Raw genomic sequence first — 26,886 nt, 5'->3', positions numbered from 1 at the left:
ATTTTGTCGTGTTACATGAGTGCCTCGGGTTCCCTGAGAGCCCTGAAACCCAGAACAGCCTCTGCTCTTGCTATCCCCTGGCTTATCCAGAGCAGATGTGTCCAGGAACTCAACTGTTATGTTGGCCCCCCAGGCTTATAGAGGCTTCCAGGTGGTGCTGGTGGTAAAGAACCTGCCTGCCAATGCAAGAGATGTAAGAGACACAGGTTCGATACCTGGGTTGGGAAGATCCCCTGGAGGAGGGCATGGCAACCCACTCCAGTATTCTTGCCTGGAGAATCCTATGGACAGAGGAACGTGGTGGACTACAGTCCATATGATTGTACAGAGTTGAATGTGACTAAAGTGACTTAACATGCACACAGGTTTATAGCTGTGTCCAAACTGAAGCCAAAACTTTGCCTCTCGGTTTGGTTTCCTCTTCAGATACCTAAAGTACTCTATTCCGGATTTCTAAGGGTTAAAGGGTGATGTGACACGTGCTCTGTCCTGTGGTCTATCGATGTGGTGCAATGCACAGCTCTGTAGGTAATCCAACCAGTTGAGGGATTGGATTGCCTCCATGACCCCTGCTTTGCTGTGATCTGCCCATGTCCCATTCCCCAAAACATATTTCAAGGCTTGGGGTGAAACATGAGAAACACAGTCATCTAATATTTTCTCAACTTCAAAATAATGATGTCGAATGATTACTTGGGATAGAGTTTCTCAGTGCCTAAAGAGCCATAAATTTGTCCATTTGCGGAACTGAGGCCACCGGAGACTATGTCTGGTAGTTTGTAAATTCAACATTCCTATGATGATCAGTAATTCATTTATGACTTCTCCCCTTGGGCACACCGCAGTAGAGAAATGATTACTCAACGGGAGAGATATTTAATATTCTCTGCTCTTGACTGTCAATGGCATTGTATTGTCTGTGACTTCCTGTTCCGGAACTTCTTCATTTAGTTGAAAGGGAAACCTACTCACCTACTACTGAGGACCCAGTGGGAGAGCTCCCCATGCCTGGGCCCTTGTCCCTGAATCAGTTGGAGAGAAATATTTCCTGTGATGGAAAATGCTTTGAAATCAATGGTGAAGCGACCTGAAGAATAAGATTTTTCTTTTCATGCTTTTTGGAAACCTTTTTTTCTGGTGTTTATTTCAAAGACTTAAGTGTACTTTGGGGGGCCCCTAATCATCATAAGCCCTGGGAATTTACTTCTCTGCAGCTGCTCCCCCTCCCCAAGCAGCACTGCATGGAGCAAAATAATTGTCTGTTTCTGCAAGCAGCCTCCTGTGCAGATGGAGTCTGATTAGCATGCGTGCTTGCAGCAGTCCACTGCTCTAACCACGTTCGGAAACCCAGCCACAGAGAGAAATGTGGGCTTGACACTCATTAACATTCCCTGGCTCCCTGGGAAATACACATAATAGGGTAAAATTGCCATTAAGGAGAGCAACACTTGAGGGAAATATCTGCTCAATAAAGACAGAGGTTCTTCTCATCAAGAGCAGAGGAAAATCCAGATGCCCATACAGGGTGAAAGAGACAGCCTCTTCGTGTGCGTGGAGATGACCAGGGTGCAGCAGGTCTGCAACCCTAAGGAGTCCCACTGTCCTGCACTGGATTGCAATTGGCTTATTAGTATGCAGATGTTTCTCAGGCATATTTCGGTCTCAGCAGATCCCAGAAACAGCTCAACGATTTTTCTCTCCATGGTTGTCTGTATTAACCTTAAGAAAAAGGCAAACATGGAAGGAGCAGTTCTGAACACTGACCTGGAGCCCTTAGGTTAAAACTTCTTTTTTTATCCTTGATATTTTCTCTGCTTGGAACTTGGGGTTCTTAGTGGAATATGGTGAGGTGCCCTGTGACATAGATAGTTCCTATGCCAGGTCCAGACTTGCTTTTACATCCCTAGGGAGCTTTGATTTGACTTCTTGGTTGCCTTTGAATTGGAATGATAGCCTCATAACTCTAGAGGACTATGTGTAGAATGTGCTGACACTGATGAAAGGAGTTGTTATTAACATTTGGGAAGACTGTCCAAGGAGCAGCACTGAAAGATATTTAAACCAATCTAGGTTCCTGGATGTTTTAAAATTCCCTTTGAAGAGACTTGAAATGATATCTGAGTTAATTTCTTATTGTTGACTCACATTCAGGTGTAGGTCCCTGACAGAAAAACTTAAAACCCATTTTTATTTTATCCTCATTTAACCAATGAAATGCTCCATCTGGTTGTTCTTACAACAACTGTCCTTGACGACTGGCAGGGAGGAGCAAGGTGCCTTGCTGAGTCTGTGTCTTGCATAAAGTTATTGATGTATTGAATAAGTTATCTAAAGCAGCGGGTTTCTTAATGTCTGGTTGAGGAGTTTTAAATTCCTTCCTGGGATATAACACCAATTTGTGCAAATACTATTTTGATTCTTTTATCTCCAAATGGCCTTAATTTGATGTTAGGCGTCTGCACTGCATTTCAATTTCATAGGAAGCAGCAGCCGGTGCTCCTGATTAATAACAACAATACTTGTATTTGCATAGCAGGTTAGGATGTGCAGTACTTTTTCATGCATTCTCTCCAGCTCAGTGCTCACACTGTGTCATAGAGGGCGTTACTCTCATTTATTAGATCAGGAAACCGATGTTTTCATGGCAATTTATTTTGAAAAAGCAGAATTTGGACTTGAAACGCCAAGCCTTTTATATAATACAGAACTGCCCATCCTTGTTGGACAAGCCCTTTTGTTAGAAACATTAATTCATTAATGCAAATTCCAAGATATTGACTTAAGGATCTGCGGCTTGTTTGGCTACAGTTAGGTGAACTTAACATGTGTGCTCACATGAGAAAGTACTGAGGTGATAAAAAGCAGGTTTTTTGTTTTGATCAGGAGCAGATGATTATTAAAAAGAAGTGTTTCTTTATTGAGCTGTAATGCTAGTACTCTTCGTAGATTGGAGTGGTTGGTACTCGTGATGCTCACACTTGCATCTTTCTGCCTTTACATTTAATGACGCACAGGATCCTTTTCCTTCTCTTCAGGTCTAGTGACACGACTTGATACCATAGTGAAAAATCATCATCATCATCATATCATAAATGCTGTTTTTATTGGATTGTACTCTTTAGGATCAGCCTATTAGATGAAATATTGAATGTTAAATCATAGTTGGAGAGCAAAAGGTGACTGTTATCAACCCTGGCAGAGATGACAGAAGGAAGATAGGTGGTGGGAAGATGTGGAGGGAGGAGAGGGTTCTCATTTCTTCACTTAACATAATGGAAGGTCAAGATATATGATTTGAAGTTGATGGAGCAATATATAGAATGCTAGACATAAAGTTATAAAGTTAAGCAGCAGAAGGACTACAAGTAATCTAATAAAACCTGTTAGGGACAGAAAGAAGAGACAGTATCACTGAGCTGCTTTTCTCAGCTTTAATATTACTGAATCAAGAGTTAATGTCTACAGACTTGCCTGGTGGTCCAGTGGTTAAGACTCCACCTTCCAGTGCAGGGGACTGGGGTTTAATCCCTGGTGAGGGAACTAAGATCCCACATGCTGCGGGATGTGGCCAAAAATTTTAAAAAGTTAATGGCTAAGGAATCATGAAGGAGATGTTTAACATATTTATGACTGCCAATGACTTAATTGTGATTCCAAAGGGTAGTGGAACTAAAAGTGGGGAGTGCAGCTGAAAACTTTCCCTTTTTCCCCATAATTCTGTACAATTTGATTTTTAAATAACGCACAGGTAATACTTAAAAATTTTTTAATCAGCAAGGACTTTGCCATGGAATTTCTGTCCTACATTGGTTGGGGTATCTGTGTGAAAGTCGTAGTGGCTGGCAGGCCAGACTTTGAATAGACGAATGAGTTGTGGCTGTACTAAGCCAGCAAAGCCCTGGGCCATGAGACGCTGGCTTGAGCCACGTGCAGCAACAAGATGACACAGCTACAGCCTGGACCACATGCCAGCAGATCATGTATTTGTTGTGATTTCACCGCTAACTGGCTCTGATACTTGGGCAAGTATGAGGTCTCAGTCTCTTCATCTACAAAACGTGGGGGTTCAGGGCATTTCTCTGGTGGTCCAGTGATTTAGACACTGCACTTCCAATGTAGGGGGCATGAATTTGATCCCTGGTTGGAGAACTAAAATTCTACATGCTGAGAGATGTGGCCAAAAGATGTGAGAAAAAAGTGGGGACTCCTTCCTAACTTAGACTTTCTGTTTTTCTATAATTCTGTTTTGTTTTTATTTGCAAGATGTGCAAAGTCATGAATCTTTTGAAGCTGGCATCGCGACCTTAGCCAGATGATCTAAGAAGTTATTTTAGAGTCACCTGCTCTCTCTAGGAAAGATCTTTGTACGTCACCCAACAGTTATCAATCATAGTTATGTCCCGAACAGTGTTAATCGGACTCAAGAATGTGTTAGTTTATCACCAATAGGTTTCTTTTGTTGTTGTTGTTGTTGTTTTGTTTTAAATATAAATTTATTTATTTTAATTGGAGGCTAATTACTTTACAATACTGTATTGGTTTTGCCATACATCGACATGAATCCACCACGGGTGTACATGTGTTCCCCATCCTGAATCCCCCTCCCACTTCCCTCCCCATGCCATCCCTCTGGGTCATCCCAGTGCACCAGCCCCGAGCATCCTGTATCATGCATCAAACCTGGGCCAATAGTTTTCTTAATTAAATTATGAAATAGTTCAAAAGAGTTTATGTTTTGGAAATGGAATTAAAAATACATTCTATTTCATCAATTTTTTTTTAACAGTTTGAGCTCCTTATTATTTAAGATTTTTCAGATATGTTGTCAAATTTCCTTAAAGCAAGCAAGAACCTAATGTTATAGAAAGCTTGGTTTCATTGTTGACTGTGCCTAACAAAACAGCTTTGCTCTGTCCCATATTGGAATTGACCCAATCACAGTTTCCTTAAACCATTATACCTGTTATATTTTCATGATTTGGGTTTTGAGACTTTCAGTAATAAATTTTATATGGAAGAAGATGACAAAAATGAGTTAATACTTTTTTTGCTTTTTCTTTGCTTCTAGGTAATCAAGTGGTATCAATTCTTTGAGAGTTGAATTAAGGTAAGTAAAGCTGAATGGGTAAGATGGCTGTGTATATCAGACAGTTTTTTTCCCTTCAAGTTTATTGGGGACTTTTTAAGTTTCAATTTGTTTGTGCAGTTGGCTTACTGCAGTGACTTTGGAGATTGATGCTAGCCAGATTAGCTTTCCAAATAATAAAAGACTACATTTCCTAGTTTTCTGGCTATTACCTAGGTAGCTGAAATCTGTTCATCACTGGGTGTCGTTGGCTTCATCAAGCAAATCTGGTTAAATGGACATTGCCATTTATGTCGTATAGTTGTTTCCTTTTCTTGGTGTTTTGTCTGCCCTGATGCTTAGCTTCCCCAGGGAGCCAGATATCCATACAGCTTCAGGTTGAAATGTAAACTGGGGCCCAAGCATGAGTGGCTGCCTGGAGAGCTCCCCACCACCTGGGGGTGGGTCTCAGGAAGACAGGGGTCACCATAGCAGGGACCTGACTGAGGCAGGGCAGTGATTCTGGGGAGCTGAGATTACACTAGGGTGAAAGAGAGGGACGGGAACTGGCTTATAACTGTGTGTCGAGCTTTTTCCTTATGTTAGTCCTCTAAGCAACTAAGGTAGATAATAAAAGTGCTAGGTCTGTGATTCTAGGTCTGGGAGGTTAAACAATCTGCCTGAGGTCAAGTAGTAAGGACTGGAGCCAATATTTGAACTTAGTTCTTTCTGAATGCAAAGCCCTTATTCAACACAACTCTATCCTTCCGCTTCCCATTAAAGAGACAGACAGCTGGGTGTTAAGGAGTGGCAAAACACTCCTGTGTACTGAGGTGGAGGTTGTATATATAAGCTGTACACTAGTTCGAAGACACTAGGTCTCACTGATGCTTTCCTGGCTTCCTGCACAAGTTGCAGTTACAAACATCCATTTACAAGCAAGAAACCCAGTCTGTGTTTGAAAGGCTGGATGGGAAGGTGAAGTAGGCGGGCAGGACGACTCCATTTCCCTCCCACCCCATTACAAAGCTTATCTTAATAGCGCAAGAAATACTTGCTTCTCTGGAGACTAAGCAAGTTAAAGAAGCTTTGTTACTTTTTTTTTTTTTGAATGAAATTAAAATATTCCATTAGAAGGAAAAATTTCATTTCAAACTGTTGAATGCTACGGTACTTAATTGCAGTGTGTTAAATTTAGAGTCTTGAAACAAATCCCCCACACAAATGTTCTTTGGGCTCATGGCATTTCCATTTGATTGTGAATTGGATTAATTTTCATTTATCTTAAGCTCTTGCCTCTCATTCCTTTTTGTTTTGAGATACTTAAGCAAATGTTGACAGTTATGGTTGGCTTAATAAGCTGCCTCAGTTATGTAAATGATTTCTGTCACTTACATTATTGCTAGTTGAAGATAGCCTTACATTTTCAGGCACATTTTTAGGCCTTACAAGTAAAGCTTTCCTGATACCTTTTAACATTCTTTTGCTTCTTCAGGCATCAAGTTGACCTTTTTTCTAGCTCCCTTTAGCCCTGTACTTCCTTTTTGAATCTACTATTTGGTTGACATGAAAAATGAACTTATACAATTATAGACCTAGTGGCCTTTTCTTATCCTCATTCTTCTTGGCCACTCTTCTGCAATTGACTCTGTTGCCTCCCCCTCTTTCTTGAAACGTCCTTCCCCTTTGACTTCCCTGACCCTCAGTTTTCTTGGTTCTTTCTTTCCTCTCTGACTGCTCTTTCTGCTTTTCATCCCCTCCACAATCTTTATGCTAGATCAGTGCTTTCCAGTTTTTTTGTTTCATATTGTCGATCCTTGCAGAAGATGATAACAACTGTGCGGCCCATGGGGTTATCATATGAGACTGCTGAAGTTTGAAGGTGACTAGAGAGTGGGCTGAGGACATTAATCTCTTGGCTTACTTGTAACCCAGTTGGGCACATCAGCATGATTCTGCGTATCAATTGGGAGTTTTGTTACATACATTCAGAAAGTCGTGTTATTCACCTCCACAGGACAGTAGATAGAGGTTAATAGAGTTAAGGTACAGGAAAATAGTGGGAAAGCCTGGATTCCCAGTGATGAAGTACCAGAAATAGGAATGGGGAAAATGTCCAGAAAGTTTAAGGAGAAGTCAAAGAGAGGGCACTCTACAGATGGGAGAAACAGCAAGATCGGACACCAGGAGTTTTATTGTGGGCCCAGGAACATCTGTGACAGCTGTCAGATATCAGGAACAGAAATTAGTAACCCAAACTCTCAGCTGAGTTTGGCTGGAGTCCAGGGAAATACCACGAGAAATTAGAACATAGGGGGGCGTTCATTAAGGACTGGCCTTAGGTGTCTGTGAGTGCCAGTCTGAGTAGCAGAAGGGAACAAAGTAATGGACCATGGAATTTTGAATGCAGGTTAGATTTATTCTGGGTTGAAACAAACAAACAAACAAACCCAAAATTGGGAATTGTGGCTGCAATTATTCTAGGAATCTCCTTTGTTGCCACGTAATCTCTAGGAGTTGTTATTTCCTACTCTAAAGTGATTATTACCTGTTCTGTCTTCTGATCTAGACTCTGGTTGGATAGAAACTAAATGTTTCACCTAGAGATCTTGTCACCTTGCTGCTGCTACTGCTACATCACTTCAGTCGTGTCCGACTCTGTGCGACCCCATAGACGGCAGCCCACCAGGCTCCCCCGTCCCTGGGATTCTCCAGGCAAGAACACTGGAGTAGGTGGCCATTTCCTTCTCCAATGCATGAAAGTGAAAAGTGAAAGTCAAGTCGCTCAGTCGTATCTGACTCTTAGCGACCCCATGGACTGCAGCCTACCAGGCTTCTCCGTCCACAGGATTTTCCAGCAAAAGTACTGGAGTGGGGTGCCATTGCCTTCTCCGAAACTTGTGCTTTTCCTATGTGAATGCTGACTGCACTTTCTAGTTCTTGGTTTCTTGATTAATCTCTTAGGGGCAGAATCTGGTAGATATTTTGGACTCATCTCTTTTTTCTTCCTCAGTATCCTTCCATCATTTTCTGAAGGGTCTTTTTCACTCACCTCTTCCTCTCTTTAATTTAGACACTTATCCCTAACACTCTAATCTCTTCACATTTACGTCCTTGGTGGTTTTGCTGCCTCCAGACTCTCTTTTTTCTGAAGCATCTGATACTCTGTTTCCTAATTACTTTGCCATAAACTCAACTCTCATTATTTCATTCTTTTAATCAAAAGTGGATCCAGGGATTGCCCATGCGCCTTCTCTTCCAGTAAAAACATCTTTCTAAAATAGCCATTTTAGAAAACCTTGTTATCTTTATAGAACCTGCCCAACCACTGTACTGCTCAGAGTAGTCCTCTCACCAGCTTATGAGTGTACTCCTTACCCATCCATCCACCAGAAAAACAGCCACCAAAAATTCTATACATTAAGGGGAAACTAAGTCTGTCAATAGGGTGGTCAAGGAAACGTGTGTTAGTAGCTCAGTTGTGTCCGACTCTTTGTGACCCCGTGGACTGTAGCCCACACCAGGCTCCTCTGACCATGGAATTCTTCAGGCAAGAATACTAGAGTGGGTTGCCATTCCCTTTTCCAGGGGATCTTCCTGACCCAGGGATTGAACCCAGGTCTCCTGTATTGCAGGCAGATTCTTTACCCTCTGAGCTTGGGTGGTCAAGGAAGACCTCTCCAAAAAAGTGATATTTTAAAAATGCAAATTGCTAGTTCTGAGCATAAGTTAACTTTATCATGTATGTTACAAATGATATTTAATATAAATTATAAGTTAAATATCTGTTTTGTGAGTTTCTAATATAATATATATATAACACATATAAATATGTGTTTTATGAGTTTCTAATCCTTGTGAGTGTCATCTCTTTAGATGAGATGACAGTCTAGGTCTTGGGCATGTGGGTATGGGTGACTCTAGTTTTTCATATCTCCTGCTACAACCAGAGACATTTCCAGAGTTTGATTTAGAGTATTGTAACCTAAACTTGTTGCTTCTGATCCAAAGTGTTCCTTACGTGGCTTTCTCTTCAATACATTTGGCAGTCTCATTAGTGAGAAAGCCTTTATTTTCGAGTCCATCCTTCATGCAGTCACCAGGATAGGTGGACAGCTAAGGAATTAACCTTCAGAATTTAATTTAGTTTCCTGTTTTGAACTCGTGTTAGAAGACCTGTGAGAACACAATTTTCTGTACACAGTCATGACTAATAATGATATTAATCTACTGTAAATTCCTTAAAGTTGATCTTTGGGCCAAAACTTTTATGTTATGATGAAGTGTGTTGTATAATGGAGAATCTTGAGTACAGATGCTTTTTTATTAAAATTGGTTTTTATAGTTAAAGGACCTTTTAGAGGGGGAAAGGGGTTGACTTCAAAATTATCTATGCTGTATTGACTTTATTGCACCCTGGGGTGCTCTTGAAATGCAAATGTGGGTGTTCATTAAGCAGAAATGGTTTCAAAGCTATTATGCTCTGGTATGTTAATGCAGGTGGAAATTTGAAAGCTTCCTGCCTTTATTATTTTTTTCTCTAACTTTTTTTTTGGGAGGGAGATAGTGGCTGGAGAATATGTATGGGTCAAGGTAACTGCTAGAAGATCCCTCAATGAAATGTATTCATATTTAAAGTAAGGATTTCCTTTGGCTCCCTGTCCATGCTGGTATAGAAGTCACACCCCTCTTCTCCCATGCTGTCCCCCACATGGTGTGCAGGCATGTATTTTACAATTAAGTGTCAATTTCAACAGCTGCTGAGATACTGTACAATTGGTAAAACAACTAACCCACCACGTGTGTAATCCACTATCTCTTCTCAAAGCACATAGCACATATTTTTACAGGACCAGAGGAATTTCAGCTCTGATTCCTCCTGATTTTCATAGTTTGTAGTTACTGCTTCAGATGGTTACAAATATTTTAACTCGACCTACCTGATCACTGGCTTGCTATTTACTTTTAACGTGCTTCGGCATGCATGCAAGCATACAGATATGGTCCTTGATGTTTGTTGGTTTAAAACTAGAACAATGCTGAGGTAAGTAGAAAGTGTTGGGGTCATACATTAATGGACTGCAAGTTTAGTCTTCAGATTTATTTATACCTTAATGAAAATGAAATACTCACCCGCTTGGGGCATGAATGACTCGTCATCTGGAGATGCATAAGCTGTTGATGCACCAGGACGCATGCTTCTTTACCCATCATCACTACTACTGTCATGGTCATGCCACATTTGTACATCCCAGGTTACTCTGGCTTGGCATGTTTTGCTCTGAGACAGTGCATCATAGCGCCATTATAACCATTAATCTGGGTGCATGGCAGAAGCAGATCTGGCTGTTGCTATGACATTGGGTAAAAATGTTTTTCCCTACCTGTTTACCAATTCCATGTTAAGAGATCTCATTTCTTCTTCTTATTTAAAAGACATTTTACTATGTAAAGTAGTGCCATTTGCCCTTATAGAGCATGGGTCATACAAAATTACCTATGAAAAACATTTCTAGCTGTAGAAATCATAGCTCTTAGTCAATGATTGTCAGAGAATAATTTATAGAATGGTGTTTTGGGAAATCATTAGTCATTTGACTTCTGGAAAATGGGTTCATTTGGAGGTATACCCTTCCCTTCTCCACTTTGTCCTTCATTTGGATCTTTATGTTGTATCTGTTTATTTGATCACTGCTTTCTAATAAAAATGTGTTAACATGAAATGTGTTTTTTATGTGAGGCACTAGGAACAAAAAAAAAAGGAGACTAAGAAAACTAAGATGAAGCCAGAAATGAGGAAGGTACACAATATAAATGCCAGGGGACTTTGCTGTTTGCTAGAATCTTGACTTTGAACATCATAATAACTAAGAAAAAGAGAGAATGTCTTCCTAGCTATTCTTTGGCTATATATATATTTGGGAGTCCTTTTCTAGTCTTCCTCTAAGAAGCAGTTGACTCAAAGTAGCCAACTTGAACTTCCTGGTCTACTTTCTTCTCAGCAGGTCCATTGGACAACAGGACAAATGACAAGCCCTAGCATGTTGGGCTTTCTGTGATTACTCCCTAGTTTGTCTTTTGGGCTTTGCTCCCACATTTCTTTCAGACCAGTTGAGTGTAATAGTTCACTTCTCCTTGAGTACATTCTCTGACTCTTCCTTTTGATACACTGTCTCTCCTACCAAGCCTGCTCTCTATTTCCATCCTCCAAAGCTGAGCCCAAATGCCACTTCTTCCATGAAGTCTTCCAGAATGCCCATAACCAGAACTGACTTTTCCCAACTTCTCATTCTTGCTTATTTTTCCCCTAGTACATTTAGCTTGCTATACTTTCTATATAAGCAGCTTAGTACATTTAGCTTATTATACTTTCTACACCTTCTTATTATACTTTCTCTCTCTATATATATAGCTAGTAGAGAGTATAATAAGCTGCTGCTAAGTCGCTTCAGTCATGTCTGACTCTGTGCGACCCCATAGATGGCAGCCCACGAGGCTCCCCCGTCCCTGGAATTCTCCAGGCAAGAACACTGGAGTGGGCTGCCATTTCCTTCTCCAATGCATGAAAGTGAAAAGTGAAAGTGAAGTTGCTCAGTCATGTCCGACTCTTAGCGACACCATGGACTACAGCCCACCAGGCCCTCCGTCCATGGGATTTTCCAGGCAGGAGTACTGAAGTGGGGTGCCATTGCCTTCTCCAGTATAATAAGCTAAATGTACTATAAGAAAAAAAAATATGTATCTTATTGCCTCTGTTTGATTATAAAATACTGGATGGGAAGTATGATTCAATACTAATACACTCAATATTAAGACATCTAATTCAATACTTTACATATAATTGGTGCTTAATTCATGATCCTTGGAATGAGTGATGAATGAATGAATGAATTTTAGCTGGTAAGATTTGAGATTCTTCATAAACTGAAGTGGTTTGGCTTTCTCCCCAACTTGGAGTGAGCTATTTTTTAGAGTTGTATTTGATTTTAAAAACAGAATTAGGGGACTATAAAAATAGCCTGCAATGAGTTATTTGAGCAGTCTCACTGTTTTTTAAGAGTGGTAATGTTCCTTTTATGATGCTTTTCATTTACAGCATGGCCTTATAGCTGGCTCTTTTTTGAAACACAATCCCATTATTATGGCTGCCTTTTGCCTCAAACAACTTCCCATAACATTAGAGGTATAATATTGCAAGAATATTTTTCTGACAGAGAGGTTTCTGGTTTACAGTCAGGGGGATACGGGATGTCAAATTGCTCATCATTTCTGGATCTGAGGGGAAGTAGTTTGAAGATTTTATTTTACCTATGTGTTTCTAGCCAACCATATCATGGAAAACATATTTCCCTATATAGGACAAGGAAATGGCTCAAATAATTCTCACACTTTGCTGAAATCCAAACATGAAATAGGATTGATTTTTTTTTTCTTTCATTTCTTTGGATGATCCAAACAGAAAGAGTGCATGTAAGAAGAAACTAAAAGCTCAGATTCATTTTGAGAGTTTGTTGTTGAACTTTTTCAAAGAGTGGTGAGTATGAGCGTCGAAGATTTCTATGTCTGGATCTTTAAGCTATGGGACACAGGATGGCTTTGGAAGTGTTGGAGGAGCTGGAGAGAACAGTGGGTGGAAGTAGCAAGTACAGAAGACTGGAGGTGAAGCCTGAAAAAAGGCAAAGTCTGCATTTAGGATCCTCTTGCCTCATTGGAAAAGACTCTGATGCTTGGAGGGATTGGGGGCAAGAGGAGAAGGGGACAACAGAGCATGAGATGGCTGGATGGCATCACTGACTTGATGGACGTGAGTCTGAGTGAACTCCGGGAGTTGGTGCTGCGATTCATGGGGTCGCAAAGAGTCGGACACGACTGAGCGACTGAACTGAACTGAACTGCCTCCAAGTGCTCAGCACCTCTACCCTGTAAGCTCCCTTGGCACCATCCCCCTCTGTTTAAACTGACTTATTCTCCATCTAGCCCCCCAGGAGTCAGATTCTTTTTGTCCTCCAGGACAGGACTATTTCTTACCTGATAAACCAAAGTAGGATAATTGGATATTGTGAAAAAGTTGAAACCCAAATACTCTTCTTTGGTTTTTGGGCAAATCAGTGAGAGAGTGTGTGTGTGTGTGTGTGTGTGTGTGTAATGATGCTGTTAAGGCAGTAGCAAGATTGGATGGAAAGACCAGAGGCTTTGGACTTATTCATCCATTAGTTTATGCTCATATTCTGCTATGTAGCTTAGGTACAGTGCTGGGCATATTCATTCTCTTAGAACACCTGTTGCCCCTTGCCCTATCTGGAAGACTGGGAAATGGATTAAATGAGCTGGTAGGAAAGGGCCGAGTACAGATGAGTACGTATCGGCCCTAAAAAGTAGAGCCTGTGGAACACTACTTTTGATGGTTAATTCTATGTGTCAACTTGACCTGGGCTAAGGGATGCCCAGATAGCTGGTAAAACATTATTTCCTGATGAGTCTGTGAGGGCATCTCTGGAGGAGATTAGCATTTGAATCAGCAGACTGAGTAGAGAAGATTCATCCTCCCCAATGCCAGTGGGTATCTTTCATTCCATTGAGGGCTTGAAAGAACAAAAAGACAGAGGAAGGATAAATTCGCTCTTTTTGCTTGAGCTGGGACACTCATCTTCTGCCCTTGGAGTCAGGACTCCAGGTTCTGGAACCTTCAGACAGGGGCTCACATCATCAGCCACCTAATTCATGGACCTTTGCACTGGGACTGAATTACACTATTGGGTCTCCTGGTTCTCCAGCTCACCCACAACAGATGGTGGAGCTTTTGGCCTCTATAATCACAAGGATTCATTCCTGTATTAAATTTCCTCTTATGCTTATATCTATGGGCTTTTCAGGTGGCTCAGTGGTAAAGAATCCTCCTGACAATGCAGGCAAGAGACATAGGTTTGATCCCTGAGTCAGGAAGGTCCCCTGGGAAGGAAATAACAACCCACTCCAGTATTCTTGCCTGGAAAAATGGAATTTTCCAGAGGGACCTGGCGGGCTACAGTTCATGGGTTGCCAAGAGTCGGACATGACTGAGGAACTAAGCACGAGCGTGAGCACGCTATATCTATATCCTGTTTGTTCTGTTTCAGTGGAGAATGCTAATACGCTGCTTCTCTCCACTTTCCTCTGCCTTTCTTAATAGAGACCTGGTATATCTTGCTTACCTTTTTTATTTGGTGTGTGGTCCCTCCTTGCTTAGCCAAAAGTGGGGTATTTTGTTTCTTAGCTCACACTGTACAAAGAGTCAGCTATTCTCCACTCAAATGTGGCTCTTTTAACATGTGATTTCTGCACTTTGAGGTTAAAAAAAAAGCAAAACACTAGATAGCTAGGATTATTATTGGACAATAAACTTTATGATAATGAACTGTAAATTTTTATATCTATTTTGTGTATGCAAGAGATAAGCTTAAAATACAATTATTTATAATTATATTTCAACTTTATTATAATATTGCATACATCCAGGAAGAAAGCAGAGAGGTATGACAAATGAATGAATAAATGGATGGGTGAGGCTTATCCCTCATTTGTAAAAGAAGATACAGCGATTCAGCAATGGAGGTTACTGCAGCAGTATTGAGCTCCCGGGGTATAGTGTTTACTCAGAGATAAGTCAGGGAGTTTTATCTACTATGTGTATAAAGAGGCTAAAAATGATAAACTCCAGGTTTTCTGGGATAGCTTTGCCATTTCCTTGTCTTGTGACATGAGCAAGGCACTTGATTTCTATGGATCTGTACTTCTTCCTCCCTATCTGAATCTTTCCAGTTTTTGAGTTCAGATAGTAAGTGTCTAGGTCAAATGGGAAGAGCTACCTTAATAAAACAGATATGAATATTCAGGTTAATGTATCAAATTTAATAGTAACTGGCTTGATACTCCTCTATCCCCTGTAACCCCTACCCACACGGACACCTCAATGCCCTCTGTGGCCCCCTGCTTGTACTCCTACACACACTGCGTAGTGTCCACTGTGAAGCCTGCTCCTGGCTGAGGACCACCTGGCCTTTCAAAGGAGTGCAAATCTAATAACTCCTCCTCCTTCAGGCCAGACCTGGGGCATGCCTGACAGGCTGATGAGCTGCAGGAGTGGGAGGCTGGATCTTGGAAATTACCAAGGGCCGTAAGTTGTTTACGCAGAGTTGGAGAAAATACTTTCCATGCTTTACCTGTAAGTCACCATCCCAAGGGTGATATGAGGATTCTTGGCTCATTCTCCTATTAACATGGCATTGAACACAGCAGAAAAAATTCCTCAGGGATCATTCAGATTGTTAAGACCTCTCAGCTACAAAATATATTCATTCGTACCTTAGAGCACACAATTCTAATTAGCTTTTGCATCTGGTTTTTAATATCTGTGCATTTTAGAACCTTGGGTATAAGTCTTTCTGATAGAGTGAGTGAGTAGAAGGACAAATTCTTCTGCTCATCCAACATATACATGTGCTTTTAAAGTATACTAAAATAGTTTTGATTTCATAATTAATTTTGGAACATACAGTGGAATATTCACAGATGATAGACACAGAGAGAGAAATATAAAGTGAGAACAGTGGGCAGCAGCTGAAGCTCAAACAGTTTACACCATATAGAATCTGCAAAGACCAGAGCTAGGGCTCTGGCAGCTGGGACTCTGAGCCCCACTTCCACACAGCAATGACATTCTGCTCCTCACATCAGTTTGGATGTGCTGATTGTTTTTGGATGGCAACGATTCCAACTGGTTGTGGCATCCTTTCTCGTGGGTTGGAGACTTTGTACTGCTTCCCAAAAGAAGAACTAGAGAAAACGAGGGACAAGAAGGGGTTGATGACATAATGGCTGAGGATTTTCTCAGCTTGAATGAAGACATGAGTTCTCACTAAAGCTAATGGAGCATATCAAGTCCTGAGGAACATACATAAAAAACAAATATTCTTTTAGCCATGTCACAGATAAGCAGTAGACCGTTAAAGCAAAAAAAAACAGAATGAAAAGAAAATGAGACCAAAGATTTTTTTTTTAAGAGGATGACTGTTAGACTGGTAGTGGAATTCTGATAAGCAACCATAAGTGTCAGAAAAGTTAGAGACAAGGAAGGGATAAGTGATATTTCAGTAAGCAAAGATGAACAAAGAAATTGGAAAACATAATAAAAGCAATATGGAAAAAGAAAAGGACTCTTTTAATTTGAGTAAGCACATTAAAAAGCACATTAGAAATTTGAATCCATTCCACATGTAATAATTTGCATCTACCAACCCTAAACCTAGTCTATCCCTCTCGTTCCCCACCATCCCCCTTGGCAAGCACAAGCCTGTTCTCTATGTCTATTACATTTGGAATGGATAAACAGCAAGGTCTTAATGTATAGCACAGGGAACTATATTTAATATCCTGGGATAAACCATAATGGAAAATAATATAAAAAATAATGTATGTGTGTGTATAACTGAGCCACTTTGCTCTAATAGCAGAGATTGGCACAGCATTGTAAATCAACTATACTTCAATAAAAAAATAAAAATAGAATATATTTGCAAAAAAATTTGAGACCAGCTATTAAAGTAGTAGAAGCAGAAAGTGTAACTTTTGAGGTTGAGACAAAATGAAATAAAACTTCATCCAATGGGTAGAAGGAGCTATATGAGTAGGTTCCACATTCTGCCATTAGAATTAGAGCTGCAATACATATCCTGCACATGAGTCCTAGATCACATATGCAATGATTGTAACCAAAATATATTTAGAATTGATAAGTTATAGGACATATGAATTTTTGTCTTTATTCAGTCAATTCAGTCGCTCAGTCTTGTCCGACTCTTCATGACCCCATGGACTGCAGCACGGCAGGCCTCCCTGTCCATCACCAACTCCCAGAGCCTACTCAAACTCATGTCCATCACATTGGTGATGCCATCCAACCATCTCATCCTCTGTCGTCCCCTTCTCCTCCCACCTTCAATCTTTCTCATCATCAGGGTCTTTTCCAGTAAGTCAGTTCTTCACATCAGGTGGCCAAAGTATTGGAGTTTCAGCTTCAACATCAGTCCTTCCAGTGAATAGTCAGGACTGATTAGGATTTAGGATTGACTGGTTGGATCTTCTTGCAGTCCAAGGGACTCTCAAGAGTCTTCTCCAACACCACAGTTCAAAAGCATCAATTCTTCAGTGCTCAGCTTTTTTTAGAGTCCAACTCTCACATCCATACATGACTACTGGAAAAACCATAGCTTTGACTAGACAGACCTTTGTTGGCAAAGTAATGTCTCTGCTTTTTAATATGCTGTCTAGGTTGGTCATAACTTTTCTTCCAAGGAGCAAGTGTCTTTTGATTTCATGGCTGCAGTCACTATCTGCAGTGATTTTGGAGCCCAAGAAAATAAAGTCTGTCACTGTTTCCATTGTTGCCCAAAGTACTTATGCCAATTTACAATCTTACCCCATAGGTATAGAATTCCTGTCTACCCATGTTTTTACCAACTTTTTTTTTCTGTTTCTTTTTGGTGTGAAATGATGTCTCATTACTGTTTTAATTTGCACCCCTTGACTAGAAGTGAGTTCATGTATATATACATATATACATATATATATATTCAATAATAATTGTCAATATGGGCTTCCTCTTCTGTGTATTGCCTTTTTCTATCATTTGACCCATTTTTCTGTTGGTTGTTTTTCATATTTGAATCTATGCATAGGAGTTCTTTATATATTCTGAATTCTGATCCTTTATTAATTAGAAACATTGCAAATATCTACCCCAGTCTGAGTCTTAATTCTCTGATCTCAAATATTGAACTTTCCACTGTTAATTTTTCCCTGATGAATTAGTATTTTGTGTGTTTATTTAAAAATCATTTAATACACTGATTTATAACTTTACTCTCCTGTAATATTTTTATGGCCATTGGGAAATTTTATTTTTCTTGTTTTGATGACTGGCTCTTGGTTCAGTACTCCCTTGCTACTTCTATTCCCTTATCCCATATGTTCATCAAAACTGAGTATTGAGACAGTGGTACAGACAACATCACCTGAACTCAGTTTTAAGAGACATAGGCTGTTGAATAGCTGGAATGTACTCTAATGAATGGTATGAAGTAAGGATCTAAATTGACACTTAGATAGACAAAAATTCAATCATGTCATTACTATTTGTTGCCTAATTCCCACTGAATTGTAATGCCATTTTGTTATATGATAATTTTCTGTATATCTTTGGTTTCATTGATCTATCACTATTTCTCTGAGTGAATAAAACCTTGTCTTAAAATCTGATCTGGAAATCTCTCCTTTTGTTCTTTACCTGAATTAACTTTGATATTATCAGGCTTTTCTCTTCCATATAAATTTTAAAAATTGATTTGCCTAATTATACCTAAAAATCCTATTGGCAGTGCCTTGAATTTGTAGACTGGTTTGGGAGAAGACTGCATGTCTTAATGATCATCTTCATCTTCATTCATTAATATAATACATCTCTCTGTGTATTCTTATGTCTCTCTGTAGCATGACCTAGTGGCTCAGTGGTAAAGAATCTGCTTGCCAGTGCAGGAGACGCAGGTTTGATCTCTAGGTCAGGATGTTTCCCTAGAGAAGTATTCGTGCCTGGGAAATTCCAAGGACAAAGGAGCCTGGTGGGGTATAGTCCATGGGGTCACAAGAGTTAAGACACAACTTAGCAACAAATGACAACAGCAACAACAACATAGCATTTCACAATTTTCTCTGTACATCTTTGGTTAGAGAGTTACTTGCAGGTAACTCATAGTTGTATTTTTGTTGTGAATATTATCCTTTTCCTTTTGGTTTCCGGCTTGATTACTTCTAGTACACTGCTGGCTTCATGGGCAAGCAACTCTTGCAGTCGCTCAGTAGGCATAGGGTTTAATGCTCAGTGGTGGCCCTCTTGAACTTCCTAATCATTTATCTCTGACGCTGTGTTTTAATAAGTGAAACCTGATAAGAAAATGCAGCATGCGCCTGGAGCGTCAGTGGCTCACAATGTGTGTGCCTGTCTTGACTTTCTGCCTCCCCAGAACAAGTTACGGCCCTGCTGCATCCTCATCCTGCCAGCTCCTGCTGCCGCCCTCCTCTCCAGGTGGTGCTTGGACCTGGGAGGGTCTGTACTTGTGCCATGAGCACCAAGTTGCTGGATGTGAACCTGGAACATTTCTGAGGGTCTGCACTCTCCACAACAGTATCTCCAAGCCAAGGTAATACAACTTTAGAGCCAATCTCCAGGGGATCTTTCTGACCCAGGGATGGAACCTGGGTCTCCCTCATTGTAGGCAATTCTTTAGTGTCTGAGCCACCAGGGAAGCCTGATGATAGGTCAAGAGAAAAAAAAAATTTTTTTCCCTGCAACTTGAGGAAGGGAATCTACATGTTCATTTAGTACCTGCCTGGCATATTATGTAGCTGCGCTGGCCTGGGGTTTGGGAATGCTAGAATTTTGTGTATATTGATTCTTTCATGGTACTTACTATCTCTTCCCACTCATAAGTTTATGTTATAATGGGTATGTGTGATTTCCACACACATTTTCAGATGAACTTTTGGTAGTCATTTGAGAACACCTCCAGGGGCCAAGTGCCTTTGCAGTAATTTAGTTCATCTGAGCACATCAAAGGCTAATGAAGTTTGGACATATTTTACAAAACCCTGCTATTTCAGAGATGTATGTAGCTCAGACATAGGAATCAAAGTGACTTATTCAAAGCTGGCAATAAGGGAACAAGCTAGCTGTTCTTGTTCCTACTCTCAGTTCAAGTAGGACTCACACACTATTTTAAGATTCTAGGCAAGAAGCGAAATCAGTGCTGGGAAATTTAACCACCCCAGGAGAGCACATTTATCATGTGTTTCTCACAACCCTCACTCTTCTCCCCCCTAGCACTGCCGTGGGGTGTTCAAGGATTAATGAATTACTGTTGGGAACTTATTTATACATCCTTGCATAAAAGTACCATGAAGAACAATGCATATAGTTATTATTTAGAGTCAGCAAACTAAAGGTTTTTGAGAACATAAAGCATATTTAATATATTATTTACTTCTTAAGGGAATGTTCAGAGAATAACTAATTTACTGAGCTAAATATCTTTGGTTGTATTTTCCATACTTGTTTTATGTCCCAGAGTACCATTTCAAAATATAGCCTGCTTCACCTCAGACCTCTGTGGGGAGAGGTGCATGTGAATATATAGTACAATTCACAACCAGAAATGGGGAACAGTGCATGTGGCCTCATTCTTGACCTCATCTCAAAGCCCATTAGAGACATTTCTTGAGACTGTTCCTTCTAGAAATACAAAGGGTGAGACTGAACTTTGATTCCATAGAATGATAATATTCCCTAAGTTGCTTTTGTTGTTGTTACTGCTTTTTCAGTTTCAGAACTGAAGAGAATATTTTTTGCTTATTGGATCCCTTTTACATACTAATACACAACTCTCATCTCTTAGTAGTATTGTTGATTTTGTAATAAGCAGTTTTATTCTTGGATACCGAAATATCACTTTACCTTTTCCAAGAAATATACAGCTATTGTCTTATACCTGGCATTCCATAATGAGAACTTAAGTCATTTATATTACACTTAACAGGGTTGCTTTTCCTTTTTAAAAATAACCAATGACCTTAGGGAAGTTGACAAACTAAACCTTAGTCTTTTATACTTCCAAATATTTGCTATACCGAATCCTTTTCAAAGAGCATGTTTAATGGATGGGGGAGAGGGGCGTATTTCTTGGGAGAATACTAGATAAGACTGTACTAAATAATGAAAGTAACAAGGGAAGAATAGGGGAAAATAAGACAAAGAATAAAAACAAAAGAAACCAGTCCACAGATGCTTAAGGTATTAGTCACCTCTTTCATAATGTTGTTTAAGCCTCCAAAATTAATAGAAAAATTCCTTGCTCCTGTCTTCTTTTAAAAACTTGTTTCAAAATGATTCTAAGGAAAAGGTTTAAGGCAGAAGTGGTTGACTCATGGGAATCTACAAAGTGCAGAGAACCACTTTGTAAGTTAATAGCAGAAAAGGCAGAAACAGTCTCTGGCAGCATTACCATGAATAGCAAGCATTGTATGTTTCTTCTATCATATTGTAGATATAGACTGCCATATATAGCTTCTGGAATTCATCAAGCAACTTCAACCTCTAACAGAAACATGGGAACTAAGGTGCCAAGAGTCGACCCTCACGAACATTTTTCTGTCATCTGAAAGAATGATGCCTTACTAATGGTGCTGAGGGTCCCTCTTGAAAAGAGATTCAGAAATCCAATTAAAATTTGCCTCATTTTAAAAGAATGTTGTTTGCCATTAATGCCCATAGCATGATTTATTTGAGAATTTTTTCCTTTAAACTATGGGCTCATGCCCATTATCAGCTTTAGAGAAATGTGTTAGGCACAGCCTCCCTGGAGGTTCTGAAAACATCTGTGATCCAAGTCTATAGTAGTTTAGGGGATTAAAATTGTGATCAGATTCTTTGGATGATGGGTTCTTTCTTTACTCTCACAATTTCTGTTGACTTTGGCTTTTTTGTGTAATAGGAAAGTTAAACTAGGTATGGTACAGATGACAAAGACCTAGATGTCTAAACCGTGACTCACATACCTATAATGTGTATTCTCTGTAACTATTTTTAGAAATGTAACCTCAAGTGTATGTCTTTATTATTAATAATATTCCTCATTTACTGTGTAGAAAAAGTAAAAGTGAAAGTGTTAGTTGCTCGGTTTTGTCTGACTCTTTGCAACCCCATGGGCTGTTAGCCCACCAGGATCCTCTGTCCATGGAATTCTCCAGGCAAGAATACTGGAGTGGGTAGCCATTCCCTTCCCTAGGGGATCTGTACAACTTAGGGATCAAACCCAGGTGTCCTGGATTGTAGGCAGATTCTTTACCGTCTGAGCCACCAGGGAAGCCCTTACTGTGTAGAAGGTTAGACTAAATGACTCCCAGGATCCTTTCAGGTCTAGTATTTCTGACTTGAGTACTCTATGATCACACAAAATTTCCTCAATTGTTAACCTGCAACTTTGTTTAAACTTTGACCGAAAATCTGTTTGGAAATGTTTCCAGTTCGAAAGGAAAAAATTTCTATATTTCATGGGGAAAAAGCATTGACTAGAAACATCCCAGACTTATTTCTGAGTTCTTACCTTGTCTTCTTTTGCCCAGCATACGAAAGGTAGATTAAAATTAGACAGTGCCCTTCTGTCTAATTCAGGAAACCATAATTCCTGACAGCCTTAGAGGTTTTCAAAGATGCCATTATCTTTCCAATGTTTCTATGTTAGATCTGATAACTCTGGTTGGCCAGATTGTAATTTACATCCTGAATTTTTTTCCTGAAATTCTTGGCCACAGACATTCTTGGGTAAGGGATAATGAGAAAATAATATAGTCTTCCCATGGGTCAGTATTTTCAAATTTACTTCTTGGTCAATAAATTACATGAGTTCCATCTTCTTTATTGAGTAAAACAATGGCAGTGGGCTATAGAATTGAAATAAAGGCTAAAATAAATTTGGGGTAAATGACCTGGGAAGTATACCAGAAGCCACACTCAGTCATATACTATTCTCTAGGCAGAAGCATAAAATAAGCTCAGTGTATTTGTGAGGCAAAGAATAATAGAGACTTAAGATGGAGACCATGAATCTTGAGAACATTGTAAAAGAAATCAGAGGCACAAAAGAGAAATTATAGGAATCAGAAGGCAAGGCAACATTTTTAAATGAAAGATCCTCAGATAATACAAATACAGTCTTCCAAAAGCAGAAATCAGAATTAGCATCAAGCTATTTTTGGCCCAGTTTAATCAGTAACATAGAATTAACTCACAAATTATTTTTTAATGAGTACATTGCATGATTGTATCTCTTGTCCTCAAAGGAATCTTACTTTCTAGCAGTTCAGAGCAGTGGTCTCAGCTTTCCACCATGATTTATGATGTAGTAAATCATACTGGACTTGGCAAGTTACTGGACTGTTTCATTGATGGCTGTGAATTTACCAAAGATTAAATTGAGCTCTTCCCAATTAAGTTAACAAGAAAAGATAAAGTGCATTTTAAAAGTTATGATATCTTTTCTGTGCAATTTTGAAACTTGGTAACCTCTCTGTATTTATCTTTCAAAAAACCTGGATGGTAAATGGGGAAAGTATTATTTTTCTAATATAACAGTTGGGAAGAGGTAACCAGATGTTTCATGGAAGTTTCAAAAATCAGAACGTTAATTTGAGGAAGATCAATACTAAAACTCATTTATTTCCAGATTCAGGGTATGTTCTTTCTCTCATATTTAATCCTAAAAGGAAAAATAATCATCTTAGAGATTTCTTTCTTTCAGCAGAGGAAAAAAGATTTAAGAGTAGTTGGCTAAAATCCAACTCTGTCTGCATACAAGGAATACCAAGTAAGAAAGAAAGACTGCATATTGAAGAATAACAAAAGCTTCATAAGTAAGTACTGAAAAAAAAAGAATGATTAAAATCTTAATATTAGATTACATTGAATTTAGGGGAAAAAGCTTTAAATAACATGAAGGGTATTTTATAGGAGTGAATCCACAATGAAGATCTATGTACCAATAACCTAGTATCAACATTAGTAAAATACAAGTTTAAAACATTATTTGTGGATATGGGAGACAATAGTAAAGTGAATAAGATTGGTCCAATGAACAGATAGTAAACACTAAATCTTAGGAAAAAAACATACATTTTTAAAGTGTCCATAGAATGTCAATAAAAATTGAAATGTTGGTGGATTCAATAAATTTTGAAAAGTAGTAGTCATTTACCTAACTAATTCTGGCATTATCAAAGACAAGACATTCCATAAGCCTGGCACTAATACAAAACACTCAGATAGTGAATAAATTATAACAAATGTAATTTAAAATGTATTGCTAAACTCACATGGAAATTGTGAAAAATCTTTGAAAACCAGAAATATTGAAGAAAATCTGAAACTCTACATTTAGATAAATACTGATGCAGAAGCTGGTACAGGTGTTCACTCCTGGGTTAAATTTTAAAACCCCCTGGGTGAAAACCAGAATTTAGGAGATTAGTAGCTGCTTAGAGTGAAAGAGGACTAAAGCTAGGGTGGTCAGTCAAGGTGGTAGGGTCGGGGAGATGAGTTTACCTAAGGCACATTTATCGAGTTTGGACACATAAAGTATGTATAATTCTATGAAAGTATGGGCAGCAAAATGTGTGCCAGCCTATGAAGATAACCGATTAAGAAACCTGTTTGTCTATATTCCTGTTTGTGCAAGTTAGGGATTTGAATTTATCCTACCTCATAGACAGAAGAGACCATGCTGAGAGCAATTAAAAAAGATAGGCTAAGTGTGATAGCATCCCAGACACCAAAAAGAAGCAAACGTGAAATTCCTGGGAGAAATATATCCTTCACACCTCTCAGGAATCATGTAGATTAAATTTAGCCAAATATAAATTTGCAATAAAAAATTATCAACTGCATAGGAAAACAATTTACTAACAGATTCAATAGAAAAAGAAAAAACAGATGTGGCTTTACAAAGACTATGACTATTTGAATATTTAGAAACAGATAATAAAATAGTTATATATAAAATATTTTAAAGAGATAAAGGGTGATTTTGAAATACAAAGCCAGAGGTAAATTATTATCTAACATGATCAGGTGAATTTATAATCATCAAAATTGAAATAAAATGGATGTTTATCAATAGATTAGAGGAAGCTGAGGAAAGAATTAGAAATCAGATAGATGGGGGAAGAAGTAAACAGAATCTAACATAGAGAAATAAGAAAGTGGAAAATGTGAAAGAAGAGTTTTCAAAAGGGAGGATTTATGGTTTAACTTATAACTAATTGGACTTCCTGAACAAGAAAATAGAGTGAATGGGTACAAATGAAGAGATAATGCCTAGTAAGAGAGGTAAGTCTATTTATATAAGAAGCACATTGTATACCAAGCAGAATAAATAAAAAGAAATTTCATCTACTACATCTACTACAGTGTAACTTCAGAAAAATGAGGACAAACAGAAGATATTAAAAACAAGTGGAGAAAAAAGAACTCTCCCACAAAGCAATGACAGAATTAATGCAAATTTCTTAATAGCAAAAGTGGAGGTAAAAGAAAATGAGACAATTTAAAAAAATGCTGAGAGAAAACAACTGTGAGCCTGGAATTTTATATAAAGGAAAATATATTTCAAGACTAAAGGTAAAGATGTTTTTAGATTAGCAAAACAAAACAACAATAAATAATAATAGTAATAAAATCAGAAATAATGTGATGAATTAAAAAAAATAATAGCACTAGCAAAGGATATACAAAGAAGTGAACAATAATAGCTTCTAATCCAGGTGTGGGGTTTGAATCAAGTTTCAGTACTTTAACCTAGTGATTTTTAGAAGATGGATAGAGATATACATTAATTATAGACTTGGTTATTCTAAATATTATCATAAGATATCAAGAACAACTAATAAAAATATAAATGATACATACAAATTCCAAATTAACAAAGGGGGAAAATGAAATAAGAAAAACCTAAAAAGCAGACAGTCCAAATGAAGAAAGAACCCACAAAAAAAGCATGACAAATGAAAAATTATATGATAGCAGAAAAAAATCCAAATATATAAGTGTATAGGATTAAACTGACCAACCAGATAAGAGTGTCAGATAGTATATAAAAAAATCAAACTATATACTGTATGAGAGACTTCATAAAATAAAAGATTACAGAGAAGGTGAAGGTAAAAGAAGGAAACAATGTAAACCAAGCAAATGCTAACCAAAAGAAAGCTGATATATCTAAACTACCGCTAGAAAAAGCAGATAAAAGTATATATAAAGATCAAAGTAATATATGGGAATACACAGGATCATCACACAGTGATAAAAGGTTTGATTTACCAAGGAGATGCTAAAATTTTACCTAGTGATATTTCACCTGATGAAAGAGTCTCTGAACTCAAAAAGCAAAAGTTGACAAATTCACTGTTATAGAAGGGGATTTGAAAAACATCTCTTTGGAATCAGTAGGTAAAAAATAATAAAAATATAAGGTATTTGAACAACTGAATTAGTAAGAAGGATCTAATGAAATTGTAATTATATTGTATGTATTTTTTTCCAGCAAGCATGAAACCTTTGTTTAAAAACCATAATTAGGCAATAAAGCAAATCTTAGCATATCTCAAAAAGGTATCACATAGATGACATTATTTGATCAGAATGCAATTAAAAATCAGTAAAAAAGGGATACTCATAAACAACTCTACACTTGCAAAAACGAATAAACTGTTCTTTAATAAAAGTTATCCAAATAAGATATAAAATAAAAAAATCCACAATATTTTTAATTGAATGTTAATTTAAACATTTTATTTTATAATGTTCAATAATCTGAAAATGTGTTTCAAGGAATATTTATAACTTAAAATGCCTATATTAGTAAACTCCCCACCAAAAAAGAAAAAACAGCTAAAAGCTAATGAGCTAAGTTGCCAATGTTAGAAGGTAAAAATAAATTCCAGAATAAGCTTAGACAAAGTAGAATGGGAAAAATAATAGAAATAGGTTAAAAAAAAATGAATTGGAAAACAAAGGTACTATTGAGCAAAACAAGAGAGTCAAAATTGGTCATTTGAAAAGACTAATGAGTAAGGTACAAAAATCTTTTGCAAGATTAACCTAGATAAAATAAATGAGAGAGTGAGAAAGAAGACACATATATATGGAATAAAAGAGAAAAACAGCTATAACAGAGATAAGGAGA

The 26,886-nt window shown here is 38.3% G+C and overlaps 1 long non-coding RNA gene across 2 annotated transcripts in view; it reads left to right on the top strand.

Annotated features, from left to right (window-relative positions):
* LOC129619947 (uncharacterized) overlaps nucleotides 1–26,886 on the top strand; it is a 75,776-nt gene that overhangs the window by 23,903 nt on the left and 24,987 nt on the right. For both annotated transcript variants that reach the window (XR_008698310.1, XR_008698311.1), the window contains 2 exons: nucleotides 5,069–5,107; nucleotides 23,449–23,560. This is a non-coding gene — a long non-coding RNA (uncharacterized LOC129619947). The remainder of the gene's footprint in view (nucleotides 1–5,068; nucleotides 5,108–23,448; nucleotides 23,561–26,886) is intronic.

The sequence above is a fragment of the Bubalus kerabau genome, chromosome 9 (genome assembly GCF_029407905.1).
Source record: "Bubalus kerabau isolate K-KA32 ecotype Philippines breed swamp buffalo chromosome 9, PCC_UOA_SB_1v2, whole genome shotgun sequence".
NCBI lineage: Eukaryota > Metazoa > Chordata > Mammalia > Artiodactyla > Bovidae > Bubalus > Bubalus kerabau.
Note: the sequence above shows the minus strand (reverse complement) of the source record. Positions and strands in the feature narration are given on the sequence as shown.